Source organism: Schistocerca serialis, chromosome 4, assembly GCF_023864345.2.
Source record: "Schistocerca serialis cubense isolate TAMUIC-IGC-003099 chromosome 4, iqSchSeri2.2, whole genome shotgun sequence".
Classification (NCBI taxonomy): Eukaryota; Metazoa; Arthropoda; class Insecta; order Orthoptera; family Acrididae; genus Schistocerca; species Schistocerca serialis.
In genome coordinates this window covers 243,925,020-243,943,863 of record NC_064641.1, presented here as the reverse complement: position 1 = coordinate 243,943,863, position 18,844 = coordinate 243,925,020, and the positions used below count along the sequence as shown (strand labels likewise).

General features: G+C 40.9%; 2 long non-coding RNA genes across 3 annotated transcripts in view; both read left to right on the top strand.

Annotated features, from left to right (window-relative positions):
* Positions 1 to 1,346, top strand: part of LOC126474906 (uncharacterized) — a 124,034-nt gene extending 122,688 nt beyond the window's left edge. The window contains exon 4 of the long non-coding RNA XR_007586597.1: positions 1,188 to 1,346. This is a non-coding gene — a long non-coding RNA (uncharacterized LOC126474906). The remainder of the gene's footprint in view (positions 1 to 1,187) is intronic.
* A 12,382-nt stretch (positions 1,347 to 13,728) lies between these two features.
* On the top strand, positions 13,729 to 17,648 carry LOC126474907 (uncharacterized). Of its 2 annotated transcripts, XR_007586599.1 has the most exons (6): positions 13,729 to 16,419; positions 16,509 to 16,595; positions 16,684 to 16,800; positions 16,881 to 16,954; positions 17,050 to 17,152; positions 17,240 to 17,648. It is a non-coding gene; the product is annotated as an uncharacterized LOC126474907 (long non-coding RNA). The 2 variants fall into 2 exon arrangements; XR_007586598.1 differs by having other exon boundaries at positions 13,734 to 16,595.
* The last annotated feature ends 1,196 nt before the right edge of the window (positions 17,649 to 18,844 follow it).

Genomic DNA, 18,844 nt, shown 5'->3' with positions numbered 1-18,844 from the left:
CTACAAGAAAAGTACCAGAGGTGATCCACAAAACCACCATGCAATATGGTTGAGATCCATTTGCTGTAGAAACTTAGAACATATTACGAGCTTCAACATAATGAAGTATCCTGAGCAGAATGACCTCCTTCATGTTCTCTAGCATGGATTCCATACATATTGATCATGGAAACCCAAATCACATTTTCTCACATGACAAACTAAAAGTCATCATGGATCAACACAGTTAGGTAGCCAGTATTTCTCAATTCCCAAAAAATATCTAACTTAGTACCACATCTATGCTATCAAAAATACAGTCATATCAGATATCACACAAAATTTGTGACTTGAATGAGGATATTTTGGTATGCAGGATGTATCAAGTTATCTCAGATGGAGGGTTATTGTCAAATGTAAAAATACTTCATGTGTGTAACAGGGAGATGTGCTGGAACCAATATTCATAGAAACATCAGACTTTTTGCAGATGATGCTGTTATCTATAATGAAGTACCATCTGAAAAAATCTGCATAAATATTCAGTCAGATATTCATAAGATTTCAAATGTTGGTAACATGTTTTAAACATTCAGAATTCTAAAATTGTGCATTTCACAGAATGAAAATAATTTCATATCCTATGACTATAATAACAATGTGTTACCATTGGGATTGGTCAATTCATGCAAATGCCTGGGTGTAACAATTAACAGTGATATGGAATGCAATCATCACATAGGTTCCGTTGTGAGTAAAACAGGTGGCAGACAATGGCTCGTTGGTAATTACTAGGGGAAAACAATCAATCTACAGATGAGACTACATACAAAACACTCGTGTGACCCATCAGAGAATATTGTTCAAGTATGTGGGACCTATATCATATATTGCTAACAGTTGTTGATAAGAAGCATTTACCTTAACCCTTGACAGTAAATACATTGTCATCACTGTTTATACATAAATTTACACAACATTATCAATGGAGCACAATGATCTGATGCTACACTTTTGTAAAAACAACAGTTGAGATTGCAATAACATTTGTTTATTTAAACAAATGTTTATTATAAATAAATGTTATTGTCATCTCAACTGTTGTTTTAACCAAATCACTGTTTATGATTCAAATGTATGTGAATATTCTTGATCAAATTTTATTTATGGGAAAATTTCTTCTAAAATGAAATTTTTTGCTTTTGCAGATGAGCTCACAATAGACTATCAATATGTTTTCAATATATCAAGCAAGAATGACCGCCATTATACACAGATTAATTTTAGAAATAGTCCACCAAACCTGGGTGTCGATGCTGAATTTCGTATTGCTTGTTCAGTTCTATCAAAGCTGAACATCACTGTGAAGACTGGTAAGGCAGATCACTCTAGCACATTTTAACATTTTTGTGAAAACAGTAAATATTATTTTTGCAAGTGCAATCTCACCATAACAAGAAGACTCTTCACACTGGCACTACTTTCAGCAGTGAAAATAGTGACAAGTGTTCTCCCATCATCTAGAAACATCTGTCAACATAATCTAGGAAGCACAACCCCAGTGGCCATTGTGTGAGTCCTATGTGCTATATTGTGTCATGTCTTCTTTTTTTCTACTTTGATTTGTTTCCTAAACAGGCTTTCCTCCTCATATAAGCATAGCACTAGTAGTGTTGACACCACTTTGACAGGAAGGTGGTGCTACTTCCCTCTGCTCTGCTCCTCTCTCTCTCTCTCTCTCTCTCTCTCCCTCTCCTGCAGTATTCTGTGTTCAGGATGAGTCATCCTTATTTCCTTTCTTGACAACCCTTTTCTCAAAGAGTCTTCTTAGTATGGGCTCACTGTGTAAATGTTACAGATTTTCTGAGAAGCATTTGATTAACAAAATAGTTGATTTGTATTTATTTACAGAGAGCAGATTGCGATTATAAATAACAGTTGAAGTGCTGATTTTAATACAGTTATTATTAGTGATCCATCATCATCATATTGTCATAAGGGTTGCTACATAAACCTGTTTACTGTATGTATTTTGTCTCCTTTATAAGAAGTGATAGATGTATTACTGCAGATATAATGACTTAGAGATCAGATTTTTGCCCTCAATATTTTATTTAGTTTGACTACAGCAGGGCTGGTTAAAGATTTTCAAATAGCAGTGTATGGTCAGAAGATATTGCAGTAAACCATACTACAATTAAAGATGCCATCAGTCATGCCATAACAATACCATGGTTGCTAACAGCTGCTTGAATGTACAAATCAGCTTCCATAAAACAAATGTCAGTGGGAATCAAAAGAAGCATTATTTTTTTCTTAAATTTGAGTAGTGTGTCACATAATCCATACCATTCTTTATATGACTTATTTATATACTAAGATGGTATCTGTTCTTTGAGTAGTGTGTCACATAATCCATACCGTTCTTTAAATGACTTATTTATACACTAAGATGGTATCTGTTCTTTCGCACATGTCCGAAAGAACAGAGATACCTGTTCTTTCGGACATGTCCGAAAGAACAGATACCATTGGGGACCATGCAGCTCATTAGAATGAAATTACAATGAAAATAAACACCCTTAGCTGCTTACAGGCGTTGACATACGTCAACGGGGACGGATGTAAATGTGTGCCCCGACCGGGACTCGAACCCGGGATCTCCTGCTTACATGGCAGACACTCTATCCATCTGAGCCAGTGAGGACACAGAGGATAGTGCGACTGCAGGGATTTATCTCTGGCACGCCTCCCGCAAAACCCACATTCTCAACATATTGTCCCAAACTACATTCGTAGTGCCCCCACCCATTATACTCATTACTCGCGGCGCGTTGCCAATTCCTGTAAGAGTTCGGGCACTCTTTGTGCATTCGCACAGAAGAAGAAGATGTTCAAGTGGCCGGCGAGGCTTAACTACATATATATACTAAGATGGTATCTGTTCTTTTGGACATCTGTTCCTGTTGACATATGTCAATGCCTGTAAGCAGGTAAGGGTGTTTATTTTCATTGTAATATGACTTATTTATTTAGTGTACGGCTAATGTAGACATATCATAAAATTAAATTACATTCACATATGTACATATTTACACACAAGAAAATTAAGTTTGGCTTTACAACTGAATATCCAGTCCTTCAATCCAGTGCACTGCATCTGGAATTGCTAGCAGGAAGTCCTCTTCAGCACTGTGATAGACTTGAATACTGCATTCACTGACAATGTGGTGAACAGTATGGTATGGAGCCCCGCAGTCACAGGCTGGATTAGGCAGTTTCTTCCACTTAAAGAGAACATCCCTGCATTGGCCATGGCCAGTACGGATTCTGTTGAGGGTAGTCCAGATCTTGCATGGTAGGTTGAATCCACTTGAAAGTTTAGCATCCCGAGAAGATGTTATGCAGGCACACATCTGTCACTGCTTCCCACCGACCTTTCCATTCTTCAAGGGGTTTGAAATCCTTAGCAACCATGACAGCAGCATTGCACAGAGTTGGATGAGGTGATTTCAGTCTCTTATCATTTAAAAGTGGCAGGTCACTATGCATGGGTAAGTTAGAATTACTAGAGATCTTGTGGAATTCCCTCATAAGGGCAGTGCATCTGCGTAGATCAGGAGGCATAATGCCAGTTAACAGTGGAAGCCAATAAACTGGAGTAGATCTGATTGTGCCAGATATTATATGCTATGTCATATTCAGCTGGAAGTCAACAAGCCTTGTATGATGACTGTTCATCCAAACAGGTGCACAGTACTCAGCACTTGAGTATACCAAACCCAGAGCTGAAGATTGCAGGGTGGTTGCTGAAGATCCCCAGGTAGCTCTGCATAGCTTGTGGCAGATGTTGTTTTCAGTCCTCAACTTTTGAGCTAAGTTAAGAAGGTGTTGTTTGAAGCATAGGTTGACCCTATAATAAATTTTTTTGATAATGAGAAGCTTGTGTCCACGAATCAGCGTGGTTTTAGAAAGCATCACTCGTGCGAATCTCAGCTTGCCCTTTTCTCACATGATATAGTGCAAACCATGCATGAAGGGCAACTGGTAGATCTCATATTTCTAGGTTTCTTGAAAGCATTTGACACGATGCTCCATTGCAGGCTGTTAACAAAGGTACGAGCTTATGGAATAAGTTTGCGGATATTTGAGTGGCTTGAAGATTTCTTAAATAATAGAACCCAGTATATTGTCCCTGATGGCGAGTGTTCGTCAGAGGCAAGAGTATCGTCAGGAGTGCCTCAGGGAAGAGTGATAGGACCGCTGTTGTTCTCTGTATACATAAATGATTTGGCGGACAGGGTGGGCAGTAATCTGCTGTTGTTTGCTGATGATGCCATGGTCTGTGGTAAGCTGTCGAAGTTGTGTGTCTGTAGGAAGATACACGATGACTTCGACAAAATTTCAAGTTGGTGTGATGAATAGCAGCTAGCCCTAAATGTGGAAAAATGTAAGTTTATGCAGACAAGTAGGAAGAACAAACGTGTAATGTTCGGATACAGTATTACTAGTGTCCTGCTTGACACAGTGAAGTCGTTTAAATATCTGGGCGTAGCGTTGGAAAGCAATATGAGATGGAACGATCATGTGAGAACTGTGGTAGGGAAGACGAATGGTCGTCTTCCGATTATTGGGAGACTTTTAGGAAAGAGGCTCACCTGTAAGGAAGACCGCATATAGTACGCTGGTGCGACCTATTCTTGAGTACTGCTCGAGTGTTTGGGATCTGTACCAGGTCATATTGAAGGAAGAAATTGAAGCAACAAGATAGATTTGTTATCGGTAGGTTCGAACAACACGTTAGTGTTACCGAGATGCTTCTGTAACTCAAATGGGAATCTCTGAGGGGGGGGGGGGGGGGAGGGGAAGGTGACGTCCTTCTTTTGAAAAAATTTAGAGAAGCTGGCTGCCGAACGATTCTACTGCCGCCAAAGTACATAAAGCGTGTATATAAAGTCCGGGAACATTTTGAATTATTTATTGCACAAGAACTAAACATTGTACAGATGTCATAAATATTGCATTTTGAAGATCAACTCTGAAAGTTTTTTTTACAAACATTCGATATGCGGACCAAGAGTGACCCGGCAGGCGACAATACGGCAATCGAATTCTTGCCATACCAGTCCCAGCATGGCATCGTCGGCTATGGCAATCGCTTCCCGTGTTCTCTCCCGGAGCTCTGCTACATCACGTGGTAGAGGCGGTACATAAACCAGAACTTTAATGTGTCTCCACAGAAAAAAGTCACACGGAGTGAGACCTGGCGATCGGAGAGGCAATTTCACAAAACAGCTGACCCCTTCTGCAGCATGGCCATGTTTCCGACTAGCGCCTACTATCGGCAAATTACCAAACTACGTAGTGGCGGCATACCTAAAAAAAAAAAAAAAAAACTTTCAGGGTTTCTCTTCAAAATGACATATGTTTGATATCTGTTCAGTGTTTGGTTCTTGTGCAATAAATAATTGAAAGTGTTCCCTCTACATTGGGCGTAAGGACCACCAAGATAAGATACAAAATATTAGGGCTCATACGGAGGCATATAGATAGTCGTTTTTCTCTTGCTCTGTTTGCGAGTGAAACAGGAAACAGTCACGCACTGAGCTGTGGCTTGCGGAATATCTATGTAGGTGTAAGTGCAGATGCGTGGTTGATGTACATCGTTCGATTAAATTAGGAAATACACTCTCCTGTAATTCATTTTCAGAAGTCACGATCTTGCAGAAATTGTCTGGCTTATCTTCATGCAAATGAATTTTATCGTCACCAATATCCAGCCGTTATTTAGAGAATGTGTTTGCTGATGCACTGTTTTATAACTGCACACGCTCATTTAACGTCGGTCCGAGTGTCTGAACATTTGGCCACAAAGTGGTTAATTTCAAACATGCTTTAATCTCATCTGTGTACGTAGAACGTGGAATGAATGCAGGTAAAATAAATTGAAATGTCGTGTGGCTAGGGCCTCCCGTCGGCTAGGCCGGTCGCCTGGTGCAAGTCGTTTTAGGGGACGCCACTCCGGCAACTTGCGTGTCGAAATGGCAGGTAATGTCTGCCGAAAATCTCCGCATAGCAACAATTGGGCCCTACAGAAAGTCTGGTACTGCCATTCATATCTTGCAAGAGAATGTTCATGAGCGACTGCGTATTCATCACAGACAATAATTTGGCATTTGTTGAGTAAATTAGCCATACCGGATCGATTTTTGGTGTTGTACACCGCATTTTAATTACTATGAGTGTTCAATGGCAACTTGAGCGCTGAATGTGCTGTTCTTCCGCCATCCAGTAATGTAGCATCAATGCCTGACGGTGCAATGGCTGATGCGATTTTATTTTGCGATCGTTTTCTTGCAAGTATGGGCGAAATGAGGAAGGTTTGCTGGCGCCACCTGGCGCGTCCAAATATACACTACTGGCCATTAAAATTGCTACACCACGAAGATGACGTGCCAAAGACGTGAAATTTAACCGACAGAAAGAAGATGCTGTGATATCCAAATGATTAGCTTTTCAGAGCATTCACACAAGGTTGGCGCCGGTGGCGACACATACAACGTGCTGACTTGAGGAATGTTTCCAACCGATTTCTCAAACACAAGCAACAGTTGACCGGCGTTGCCTGGTGAAACGTTGTTGTGATCCCTCGTGAAAGGAGGAGAAATTCGTACCATCACGTTTCCGACTTTGATAAAGGTCGGATTGTAGCCTATCGCGATTGCGGTTTATTGTATCATGACATTCATGCTCGCGTTGGTCGAGATCCAATGACTGTTAGCAGCATGGATCCCAATGGGCTCGTATCACTAGCAGTCGAGATGACAGGCATCTTATCCGCATGGCTGTAACGGAACGTGCAGCCACGTCTCGATCCCTGAGTCAACAAATGGGGACGTTTGCAAGACAACAATAATCAGCACGAAGAGTTCGACGACGTTTGCAGCAGCATGGACTTTCAGCTCGGAGACCATGGCTGCGGTTACCCTTGACACTGCATCACAGACAGGAGCGCCTGCGATAGTGTACTCAACGACGAACCTGGATGCACGAATGGCAAAACGTCATTTTTTCGGATGAATCCAGGTTCTGTTTACAGCATCGTGATGGTCGCATACGCATTTGGCGACATCGCGGTGGGCGCACATTGGAAGCGTGTATTCGTCATCGCCATAATAGCATATCACCTGGCGTGATGGTATGGGGTGCCGTTGGTTACACGTCTCTGTCACCTCTTGTTCGCATTGACGGCACTTTGAACAGTGGATGTTACATTTCAGACGTGTTATGACCCGTGGCTTTACCCTTCATTCGATACCTGCGAAACCCTACATTTCAGCAGGATAATGCACGACCGCATGTTACAGATCCTGTACGCTTTCTGTATACAGAAAATGTTCGACTGCTGCCCTGGCCAGATCTCTCACCAACTGCAAACGTCTGGGCAATGGTGTCCGAGCAACTGGCTCGTCACATACGCCAGTCACTACTCTTGATGAACTATGGTATTGTGTTGAAGCTGCTTTGGCAAATGTACCTGTACACGCCATCCAAGCTCTGTTTGACTCAATGCCCAGGTGTATCAAGACAGTTATTACGGCTAGAGGTGGTTGTTCTGGGTACTGACTTCCCAGGATCTATGCTCCCAAATTGCGTCAAAATGTAATGACATGTCAGTTCTAGTAAAATATATTTGTCCAATGAATACCCGTTTATCATCTGCATTTCTTTTTGGTGAAGCAATTTTAATGGCCAGTAGTATGTATATGATTGAGGGCGTTCAGTCGCCGCGGTGGTCTAGCGGCTCTAGGCGCTCAGTCCGGAACCGCGCGACTGCTACAGTCGCAGGTTCGAATCCTGCCTCGGGCGTGGATGTGTGTGATGTCCTTAGGTTAGTTAGGTTTAAGTAGTTCTAAGTTCTAGGGGACTGATGACCGCAGATGTTAAGTCGCATAGTGCTCGGAGCCATTTGAACCTTCAGTCGCCAACATAATTCAATCGTAAATGGCAGTTTTTTTCGTCAGTGAGCAACTGCTCATTAATTGCAACAACTGTAGCCAAATGGACGATATCGAACTGTTGTTCTTTCTGTATATCAATATCAATTAAATTTGCTGCCGGATGATTAGGCGATGGCATACCAGAATTGATCATTGGCGTATTTGAAATTAAAATGGGAAGATCCTCGATGTAAATCGTGTCTCATTGTATATTTCCGATGCGTCCTCCTTCGGTGAAGTACGTCGTTTTGAAGACAGATTGAGCAGGGCCTTCCGCCATTTTAAGTAGCCCCAAACATTAGCAGACTACTGTTTAGGATTGTTTCTTGTTCATTATTTTTATTGTGTGCTCGCAACAACTGTTATAAATACTGAAAGTTATAGTGCTTGCCCGAATAACATAGTGCTAGGAAGGCAATTTCGAAAGTTTTTCTCTCCTTGAAAGCGTATTTGCTCTAGTAATACAACACATTTTGCCTCATTAACGTAGCTTGTTTTTTGCTCGTATATTTCGGATAACCAGAAACAGAAGAAAGTGATGTGAAAAGCATACCTTTGTAGTCCTTTTAATTCCAAAAATGGTTCAAATGGCTCTGAGCACTATGGGACTTAACTTCTGAGGTCATCAGTCCCCTAGAACTTAGAACTACTTAAACCTAACTAACCTGAGGACATCACACACATCCACACCCGAGGCAGGAATCGAACCTGCGACCGTAGCTGTCGCGTGGTTCCAGACTGTAGCGCCTAGAACCGCTCGGCCACCCCGGCTGGCTTTTAATTCCACTTTTACTGTATTTGTGTCGATAGCAAATGAAACTAAACCAATGCTTATTTGCTTACTAGTCTCGATACTGCTTCTGGTTCTTAACATTTTCAGATTTCATCACGTATTCAATTTAAATGTTCACTTTTGTAAAAAAAACTTAGCTACGTGTTCTTTTTCCTAGCCCCTGAACGTGTGTAGTGAGGAAAGAAGAAAGCATGCTATGTATCTTGTGCACGTCAACGAAGCGAATGGTTATTGAAATGTCAAAGAAACAGAACTGCAAAGACGTATACCTCCATGTGCAGTAGAGTTCTTATCTTATTAGATTGTCAGTGCATTATTCTTACTGTACTCTACCCATCTTCTCACTTTGAAATATTACCTATGATGCGTCATTCCAGTGTGTGGCCAGTAATGGCAACTTACAGAGTAAAAAGAAACGATATAATTTTTAAAAAATCTTCCAGCATTATGGAATACTATAAACTGCAATTAAGGGAATGGTCTCAAACGCTTAAGACCCCGTAACATGGATATTTTGCTTTAACATGTATGTGAGTAACTTTTTAATAATGATAGCCTTACCTTTGTAAGATGTAAGACTACCTTTCCAACAATAACCTATTTGCTTCTTTTCTTGGAATATTTCTCGCCAGTAACTCTGCCACATTTTCGGGAATAACCATACTTAGCATAACTGGAATGTATTTCTACTTTAATCATCTGCTTCAAATTACTTTTGAACTTCATTTTGAGGTTTTCAAAGTATATAAGTATATACTAAGCTTTGTGATATACCAATACTTAGTTGCTTAGTTTCATGTTCCATATGTCATTTGCATGATAAATACGAATGATATGGAACGAGTCATATACTGACATCAATATTTTTTGTAAATATGCCCCCATGCTGAACATTAATTAGTGTTTACGCTTTTTAATTAAAGGCAGACAGATGTCACACTTACAAATTACAGTAATAGATAATCTTCTGCTGAATAGGAGTTATCAAAGAGAAACGTTTTCAGTTTAGTTTCCAATTTTACTTTGCTGTGTATCATTCGTTTTATATCAATGGGTAAGTGAGCAAAACTTTTGATTGCAGCGTTGTGAACCCCCGTGTGTGCTGCAGACAACCTTAATATGACGTGGTGAACGTCATTTTCTTCTTCTGGTATTGTTATTATGTACATCATTGTTCCTGCTGAAGTGCAGTGGATTATTTACAACAAACTTCATGAGGGAAAAACTATACTATGAAACAGTAGATTGGTACTCACACGCCGAGCACAAGGTAGGCCTGACGGAGTGTTCACATAAATATTCAGGCAAAGCCTTTTTCAGAAAGGAAGCACGGCACACATACCTAATTATACAAACATACACACAAAACTCACTCAAACAAGACGGCTGTCTCCGTCTGTTCTAACGAGAATCTTTTTTTAAAGAGGGAGGAAGTGTGAACAATGAATAATAATTATCGGCGAGAGGAATTTAGGGCGCCAGATGCTGCCCGACAATCAGCGTGGTTACGTAGCCCTTGTGCGGGGATGAGAAAGTTGATAGTGTGTGGCTTTTCGCGTCCGTCGGCCGTCGTAATTTAATTTATTATTTACTACAGAAATTGACTGGTAACAGGGATTGCTGCCGACTTACTTGGTGGGCCTTAATCAGAACGATATTTCATTCAATTTTGATTTGCAATTAAATGCTTTTGTGCAGTTGTCTATGTTTTAACAATATTAATCTTCAGTGGAAATTATTTGTTACGTTAATGACGCAAGACTCACTGCATCTTAAAACATGAGCATATAAGTTGAAAAATGGAATAAACTTTTCGTATTAATTTCCGCGGCTAGTCAGTTCACTTTAAAGCAAAATATCTTTAGTCATTAATTACAATTGCGGCCCACACACGCGCGAGAGTATTTTTTCTTACCTCCGTTAACCATTGCATTCTAGTGGGAGTCCTGGCTCTGGCTCTCGGCTGTTATATTGAAAATACGAATCTTAAAGCTACGTATTTTCAGCAGCGTCGGGCTGCTGTGGAGAAAAATGTATCTTATGTTAATAGCGGGCGAGTTTTCCGCTTCCGTTGAATTTTATAAGTTAATGTTGTTGTTGTTGTGGTCTTCAGTCCTGAGACTGGTTTGATGCAGCTCTCCATGCTACTCTATCCTGTGCAAGCTTTTTCATCTCCCAGTACCTACTGCAACCTACATCCTTCTGAATCTGCGTAGTGTATTCATCTCTTGGTCTCCCTCTACGATTTTTACCCTCCACGCTGCCCTCCAATACTAGATTGGTGATCCCTTGATGCCTCAGAACATGTCCTACCAACCGATCCCTTCTTCTGGTCAAGTTGTGCCACAAACTTCTCTTCTCCCCAATCCTATTCAATACTTCCTCATTAGTTATGTGATCTACCCATCTAATCTTCAGCATTCTTCTGTAGCACCACATTTCGAAAGCTTCTATTCTCTTCTTGTCCAAACTATTTATCGTCCATGTTTCACTTCCATACATGGCTACACTCCATACGAATACTTTCAGAAATGACTTCCTGACACTTATATCAATACTGGATGTTAACAAATTTCTCTTCTTCAGAAACGCTTTCCTTGCCATTGCCAGCCTACATTTTATATCCTCTCTACTTCGACCATCACCAGTTATTTTGCTCCCCAAATAGCAAAACTCCTTTACTACTTTAAGTGCCTCATTTCCTAATCTAATTCCCTCAGCATCACCCGACTTAATTAGACTACATTCCATTATCCTTGTTTTGCTTTTGTTGATGTTCATCTTATATCCTCCTTTCAAGACACTGTCCATTCCATTCAACTGCTCTTCCAAGTTCTTTGCTGTCTCTGACAGAATTACAATGTCATCGGCGAACCTCAAAGTTTTTATTTCTTCTCCATGAATTTTAATACCTACTCCGAATTTTTCTTTTGTTTCCTTTACTGCTTGCTCAATATACAGATTGAACAACATCGGGGAGAGGCTACAACCCTGTCTTACTCCCTTCCCAACCACTGCTTCCCTTTCATGTCCCTCGACTCTTATAACTGCCATCTGGTTTCTGTACAAATTGTAAATAGCCTTTCGCTCCCTGTATTTTACCCCTGCCACCTTTAGAATGAAAGAGAGTATTCCAGTCAACATTGTCAAAAGCTTTCTCTAAGTCTACAAATGCTAGAAACGTAGGTTTGCCTTTCCTTAATCTTTCTTCTAAGATAAGTCGTAAGGTCAGTATTGCCTCACGTGTTCCAGTGTTTCTACGGAATCCAAACTGATCTTCCCCGAGGTTGGCTTCTACTAGTTTTTCCATTCGTCTGTAAAGAATTCGTGTTAGTATTTTGCAGCTGTGACTTATTAAGCTGATAGTTCGGTAATTTTCACATCTGTCAACACCTGCTTTCTTTGGGATTGGAATTATTATATTCTTCTTGAAGTCTGAGGGTATTTCGCCTGTTTCATACATCTTGCTCACCAGATGGTAGAGTTTTGTCAGGACTGGTTCTCCCAAGGCCGTCAATAGTTCCAATGGAATGTTGTCTACTCCGGGGGCCTTGTTTCGACTCAGGTCTTTCAGTGCTCTGTCAAACTCTTCACGCAGTATCGTATCTCCCATTTCATCTTCATCTACATCCTCTTCCATTTCCATAATATTGTCCTCAAGTACATCGCCCTTGTATAGACCCTCTATATACTCCTTCCACCTTTCTGCTTTCCCTTCTTTGCTTAGAACTGGGTTTCCATCTGAGCTCTTGATATTCATACAAGTCGTTCTCTTATCTCCAAAGGTCTCTTTAATTTTCCTGTAGGCGGTATCTATCTTACCCCTAGTGAGATAGGCCTCTACATCCTTACATTTGTCCTCATAAGTCCTTACATAAGTTAATATCGCCACGTAATGGCGTCGTTGGGTGCATCGGCCGCTGCGATAGTTGCACTGTAAATTACTCGAATGCAGGTTAATTCAAGGAAGATGGACATGAAATCGGGATCACCTCTTACAGATTAACAATAATATTAAATCAATATATTATCTGCTTAATTAGTACAAATATGTTTACATTTGTCAGCACTCGCAAGTTGTCCGTCTACACGTGACCAAGACAAGAGATGAAGAAGTGAAGACGACTAAAAAATTAATAAAAGAGCGCGTCTTGTCGTTTCTTTAGATCATTTTGTTATATTTCTTTGCCCTCGAAACCTACACAGAGAAATTATTATAATACGGATACATGAGAAAAATGTATGTTATTGTTCAATTTTTAAATGTCTCTTCTTTATAAATACTATTTTTAAGTCTTTTCTTAGTATTTCACTGAGGATGGTATAGGCTCGATTGACGGAGCGTTTGTGACTTGGAAGGCAATGAAAAATTCAGGAAAGAAGAGAAAGAAAGGACACAGTAAAATAAGGAAAATCTAAAGTTAAACGATATAAATAAAACATTTACAGTAAAAGTAAACATTGCAACGATAGTTCATGCATACAAAAGAAAATACTGCTTGAATTGCTTATGAATGAAATGCGATTCCTTTAAACTTCAGATAACGATCGGATTGGTTAGTACACCCATAGTCAACGCAAGCTGGCATTTTTGATGACACAACCACCTCTCCACAGAATCAAAGCACCCAACACGGTCGACACTGGGCACGCCAGAGTGACGTCACAGGGAAGTATCAAAGTGGTGAACCACGGAGTTATGAACGCGGTGAACCTAATGTTTCGGACTAGTTAAGATGGCGGACATCGGCTTCAAGTTTGTGACGTAATGACATCTCCCTTTCTTTTTTACCTCAATAGTCAGAAACATGAGGGTAAAAAAAACGTGAAGCCACCGTCCGCTGTCTTCTAGCCCGAAGATTACGTTCACTGCATTTATACCTCCATAGTTCATTGCGGTGATACTTCCCTGTGAAATCACTCTGACATCCCCGTACCCAGTTTCGACCGTTTGGGGTATCTAATGACTTTTGCGGTCGTATCCAAAATTGCATCTGATGCTTCTATTGTGTGGAGACGTAGCTGTTTCAGCAAATATGCCAGTTTGCGTGAATTGTAGGACAAGGGGGGTGCCACCCCATATTCCATTGTTGCAAGAGGTATCCAAGGTGGCGGCGATGACGTCATCCAAAATGGCGGCATGTAGAGTTGGAAACAGCGCATGACGTCATCCAAGATGGCGGATTTTGGTGGGAAGTTTGAATTTGGGCGGGAAGATAGGTCAACTGGGCCACCTCCACTAACATAACCCTCCAGAAAAATTGGCGCCAAATTCAAATTCCAGCAGGATAATGCATCACACCACGAAAATAGCGGGAAAAATAGACCAATTGGGCTACGTCCACTAACCTAACCCTCACCCCCTAGAAAATGGCGGCAAGTTCAAATTCCAACAGGATAATGCAGCAGACCGCTCTTATCTCTATGAAGCAAAGAAAATCGCAGGAAAATAGCTCACTTGGCCTACCTCCACCAACCTAAGTCACCCGACCGCCACCTCTTCCTACGAACTGGCACCAGCTTTTAACTTTTGTGGTAAACAAAATTCAATTCCGATATGTCTACTAAGCTAACAAAATGGTGTGAAAGAGAAGACACTTTACTAACCTCAGTCGCCAGACTGCCACCACCAACTAAGGATTCATGGGAAAAGGACTTTGACATAAGACTTTATTTAAACAATTCCATGCATGTGTATTCACCACAAGCCCAGGACTCCACCTGACAAGGTCTGGACTCCAACTGACTTAGTACATATCGTCGCCACCAGAGAGCGCCACTGTGATGTCATCCTAGATGGCGACCGTGACATCAGTCAAGATGTCGGCACCCAGTGTATCCACCACGTTGTGTCAGATTATACACTTGGCTTACCCGCACTAGAAAATTGCGCCAAATTCAAATTCCAACACGATAATGTCTCGAAAGCTGTACGTCTATTTATTATTATTATCATTTATTATTTATTCAAGATGTCCGATTTCGGCGGGAAGAAAGCCATTTGCGTTACATCCATATCAAAAATCTGTCACAAGTTCAAATTCCAACACCATAATCGATCACACATACGAAATAATCCACATCCTGCGAACTTTGACTGTCACTTATATTTATCATTGCTAACCTATCAAAATCACGTCAAATAATAAACAGCTCTTGTACTAATGTAATTCACATCCTGTGATTTTGCAGGGAAAAAGCATTGAAGTCTTTATTTCAACCAGTACTGCCATTACTTGTTCTCCAACAGACTCAGTACACATCTTTGAGATCGCACCAGCATCCATGAGGTCTAGGCCCCAACTGAATTAGTTCAAATCGTTGCCACCCCTGGCGCCACCACCGGCCCATGAGCGAGCAGGCACATCGCCCTACCTCACAGCCATCGATAGCAGGCCACGCGCTCCAGTGGCCACTTGGACCGTGTGGGTCCAGCAGTGTAAACATGTTTTGCTGCTTTGAACCTGCCGATTCTGACATTGCAACTGTAGGTTGTCCATTCACTATGTGTATTTGTCCCTCCCACACATTTCGTGCCAAAATTGTTTGCCCGAGAGTGGAATCTTCCCCAACGTCAGACAACGGTTGGTTCATTGGTCCAGCACGTGATGGACAAAGAACGCCCTTCCACACTTATGGCGCCAAACTGGTTTTCCTGGACAGGTTCGAACCCGCCGATGCCAACGTCACACAATGGTTGGTCCGTTTGCGATCCACCATGTGTCTTTGTGGGACCAAGAACGCACTACCACACTTTTTGCGCCAAAGTTGTTTGCTTGAGACTGGAAACTTCCATGTCCTCACAACAGCACGTGTGTTCGCCACAAGGCCCCTTGCTAAGTTAACTGATAATGCGACTCTCATTATTCAGTCCACATGATCCCACCGCCTAATCAAAAATCGTCCCTAAAAACACACTCCTGTATGCATGGGCCATACCTCCCCAATTCAGAACTCACTCAATATAGCACCCTCCTACCTGCAAGTGAATCTAACACAAAGTTCGCAACTCAAATCCCTATCTACAGAAAATACGAACTCACCCAAAATTTTATACTGTCCCACAAATACTTAACCTTCTCTTTATTCATAAAAAATTCTCTCTTTACCAAGAAAAATTTCCTTCAGCCCTTACTAACGCCATTCTTGATACCACCAACCTCCAATTACACCTATATAACATACTTCTAATAATAAATCATTCATCCTAACACAATACCTCTTAATATTCACACACACACACATTATCATCTCGAATAGTGAATTCACTATCGTCCAGTCTATATTCTAAATAATATCAATTATTTGTCTATAATTTTACAAATTATAAAATGTTCAGCTCTCCACCATGTCCTGGAAGCATCTCACTAGTTCAGCTTTCAGCTACTAGGGGTCCTAGTGAACTCAATTACCACCCCCACAGAATTCTCAACACCCATTCGTTCATCCTAAGATCACGTGATACTACATCATCAGACTTCTATAATGAGTCATTTTTCTCACTCGTCCGTTGTCCGCAGCATCGTTGGTTTGTTTTTCGTTGCTTTTCGTTGTTCTCTGCAAAAATGAAGAGAGTTTACACCACCACCAGCAGCAGCAGGTCCTCAACACCCAAGAGGCGTAGGGTCCAGGATATGCCATTACCCAGTAAGTAAATAATTTCTATTTTTCATTATCCATTTTCCTGTATATCTTATATATTCAGCTTATTAATTATATATATCTCATTGTTATAGTGGACCTCGCGGACATGATCCTCGATTGAGAGGAGCTGACTGGGGTCCAACAGGTTCCTGTGATCGAGACACAGCCAGAATTGCCTTGTGAGTATAATTTTAATATCTAATCCGTTCCTGATTTATATTAACCATTTAAAAATTTTGTTTCTTATTATTTTTTCTTTGTTTCTAGATCACTTAAGGCAATTCCAGCTCGAGTTGAAAGCAGAGCTGGGGGCTATCCCACGTAGTCCCCTACATAATTGGATTCAGCCCCCAGCTCCATATGGCCCAAAACACCGTCACTCATGTGAGTATAACGAAAAAAAATCATCTTTCACTCTAGCTAACCTTTCAAAACAACTAAAATTATCTTTCCTTCTGTTACAGGAAACGCTATTGAGGACCTTATGGCTGTTGATAGATCGAGGCCATTCAACAGCAGATACATCATCAGCCTACTTGTAAGCTTAAAAAAAATTACATATCTCTAATAATATTAATGTACTTATCTCTTTTTCTCTAACAATCCCATTTATAAATATCCTGTTTGTTCTAGGTGATTATAAGCACGTATTGGACGATGGACTGGCCGATTTTTTTTGAGGTTGCCATTGACTGCCCGGATGAATTGTTCATGGCGTGGAGTCAGAGCCAAAAATGTAATTACTCACTCGCTTTATAACCATGTCTGTGACCATTAGAATTCACTGCGGTAGACAGTGTACTTATTTACTTTATCTCTACAGCGGTCGACTCTCAGCATGCTGTAGCGTGCGTGCCCATGGCAGCGGCTCCTAAACCGTCCAGTCAGCAGCACCCGCAGAGACATGCCTCCCTGGTGAAGACGCCTTTGGTCACCGCGCATGGAGCTGCCGCTGCCAAGGTCACGCAGCCTGGCTGTTTCCACTCGGGCTCTCCCTGGCGACCACGTGCACCATCTGTCGCATGGGAAGCTTATAACGATATGTTTACGTAATGTGTATACATAAACATACAGTTATAAATGTCCCCGTTCGTAGTCGCTAATTATAACAATATGTTACTTTTGTGCTGTAACATATAGCTATAATCAGCGGTGGAAACATATTTGCGAACGCCGACCGTGTGCGGCTGTTTCTTGTTGGATCGTCTGATCAGTCGGAAGTTGCATTGCGGAAGAGAGTAAATGCCTATTCAAAATATAATTAATTTTGGATAGCTCAACATGAATTTCATAAGGGACCGTAGTTTATCATGCACTTACCAGTAGAATATGGCGCGGAGAAAATATTTCGCCGCATGCAACTTCCGTCCGAACTCGACGAAAGAATTCGTGACTGTGAACTCTCTATTTGGAAGAAACATAAAGAAAATTAAATAACTTCATGAAGGAGTGAGACATAGATTCTATATTAAATAAATAGTCCATACACCAGTTCCATTTAAGTCTGAATTTATGGCAATTAATAGACGAACTTACACTGCAATGAAGGATTTAACATGGATGCCGTTTTGACTGGCACTTCTCGTAATGAAAACAATTCCTTCGACGTTTTCACATACACGTCGCACAATAAATCTACTGCTAGGCACTTTTAGTATTACACATTTACTTTACACAAAAGCAATATTATTTTTAACGATAATAATACGGCGGCAAGACATGCGCGTCCGACACAAGTTACAGGAGACAAGAGAAGAATGAGTAGCTGTTCATCGAGAATATCTCGTACATCAAAAAAAAAAAAAAAAAAAAAGTGTAAAAAAGTGTTCTTCTTCTGTCCGTTTTTCGCGCCGCGGTTTTCAAAGTCAATAACTCACAGCATCTCTGACGGCGCTTCGACAATAAACAAGTTACGTCACAGGTCGTTCACCTTTTACATTCTCGCAACATTATTTGCTAACTGTAGCTGTTGCCGAGCGACTGCTCAATTAGTGAATGATTTAAAATGATAAGGCAATCACATAATGTTACATTGCCTTCCATGGGAATCTTGGAAATCAAGGAGATTACCAAGATTCACATGTCGCCGTTAACATTATGGGATTGAGTACTATTGATCAAACACAGTATTCCTGTCATTTGATTATTAGGATTACACAAATATGGTGATCTCTCATTCATAGACAAAGTCAGTTCTTAAGGTAAAGACACACAAAAAAATTTAAAAACTAAGACAGTAAATCTACGAAGTTTACAATGGACATTATACATTATACTCATTACAGTCCTTTTTTTACAGAGTTCATACCGACCATCTTTGTGGCCTCAAGTTATTGTCCAGAGCTCATAGGCTCTTTGCTCCTGAAAGAAAACACATAGGATTCATCTTTTTATACACACATAATTCTCACACAATTCTCACACATGG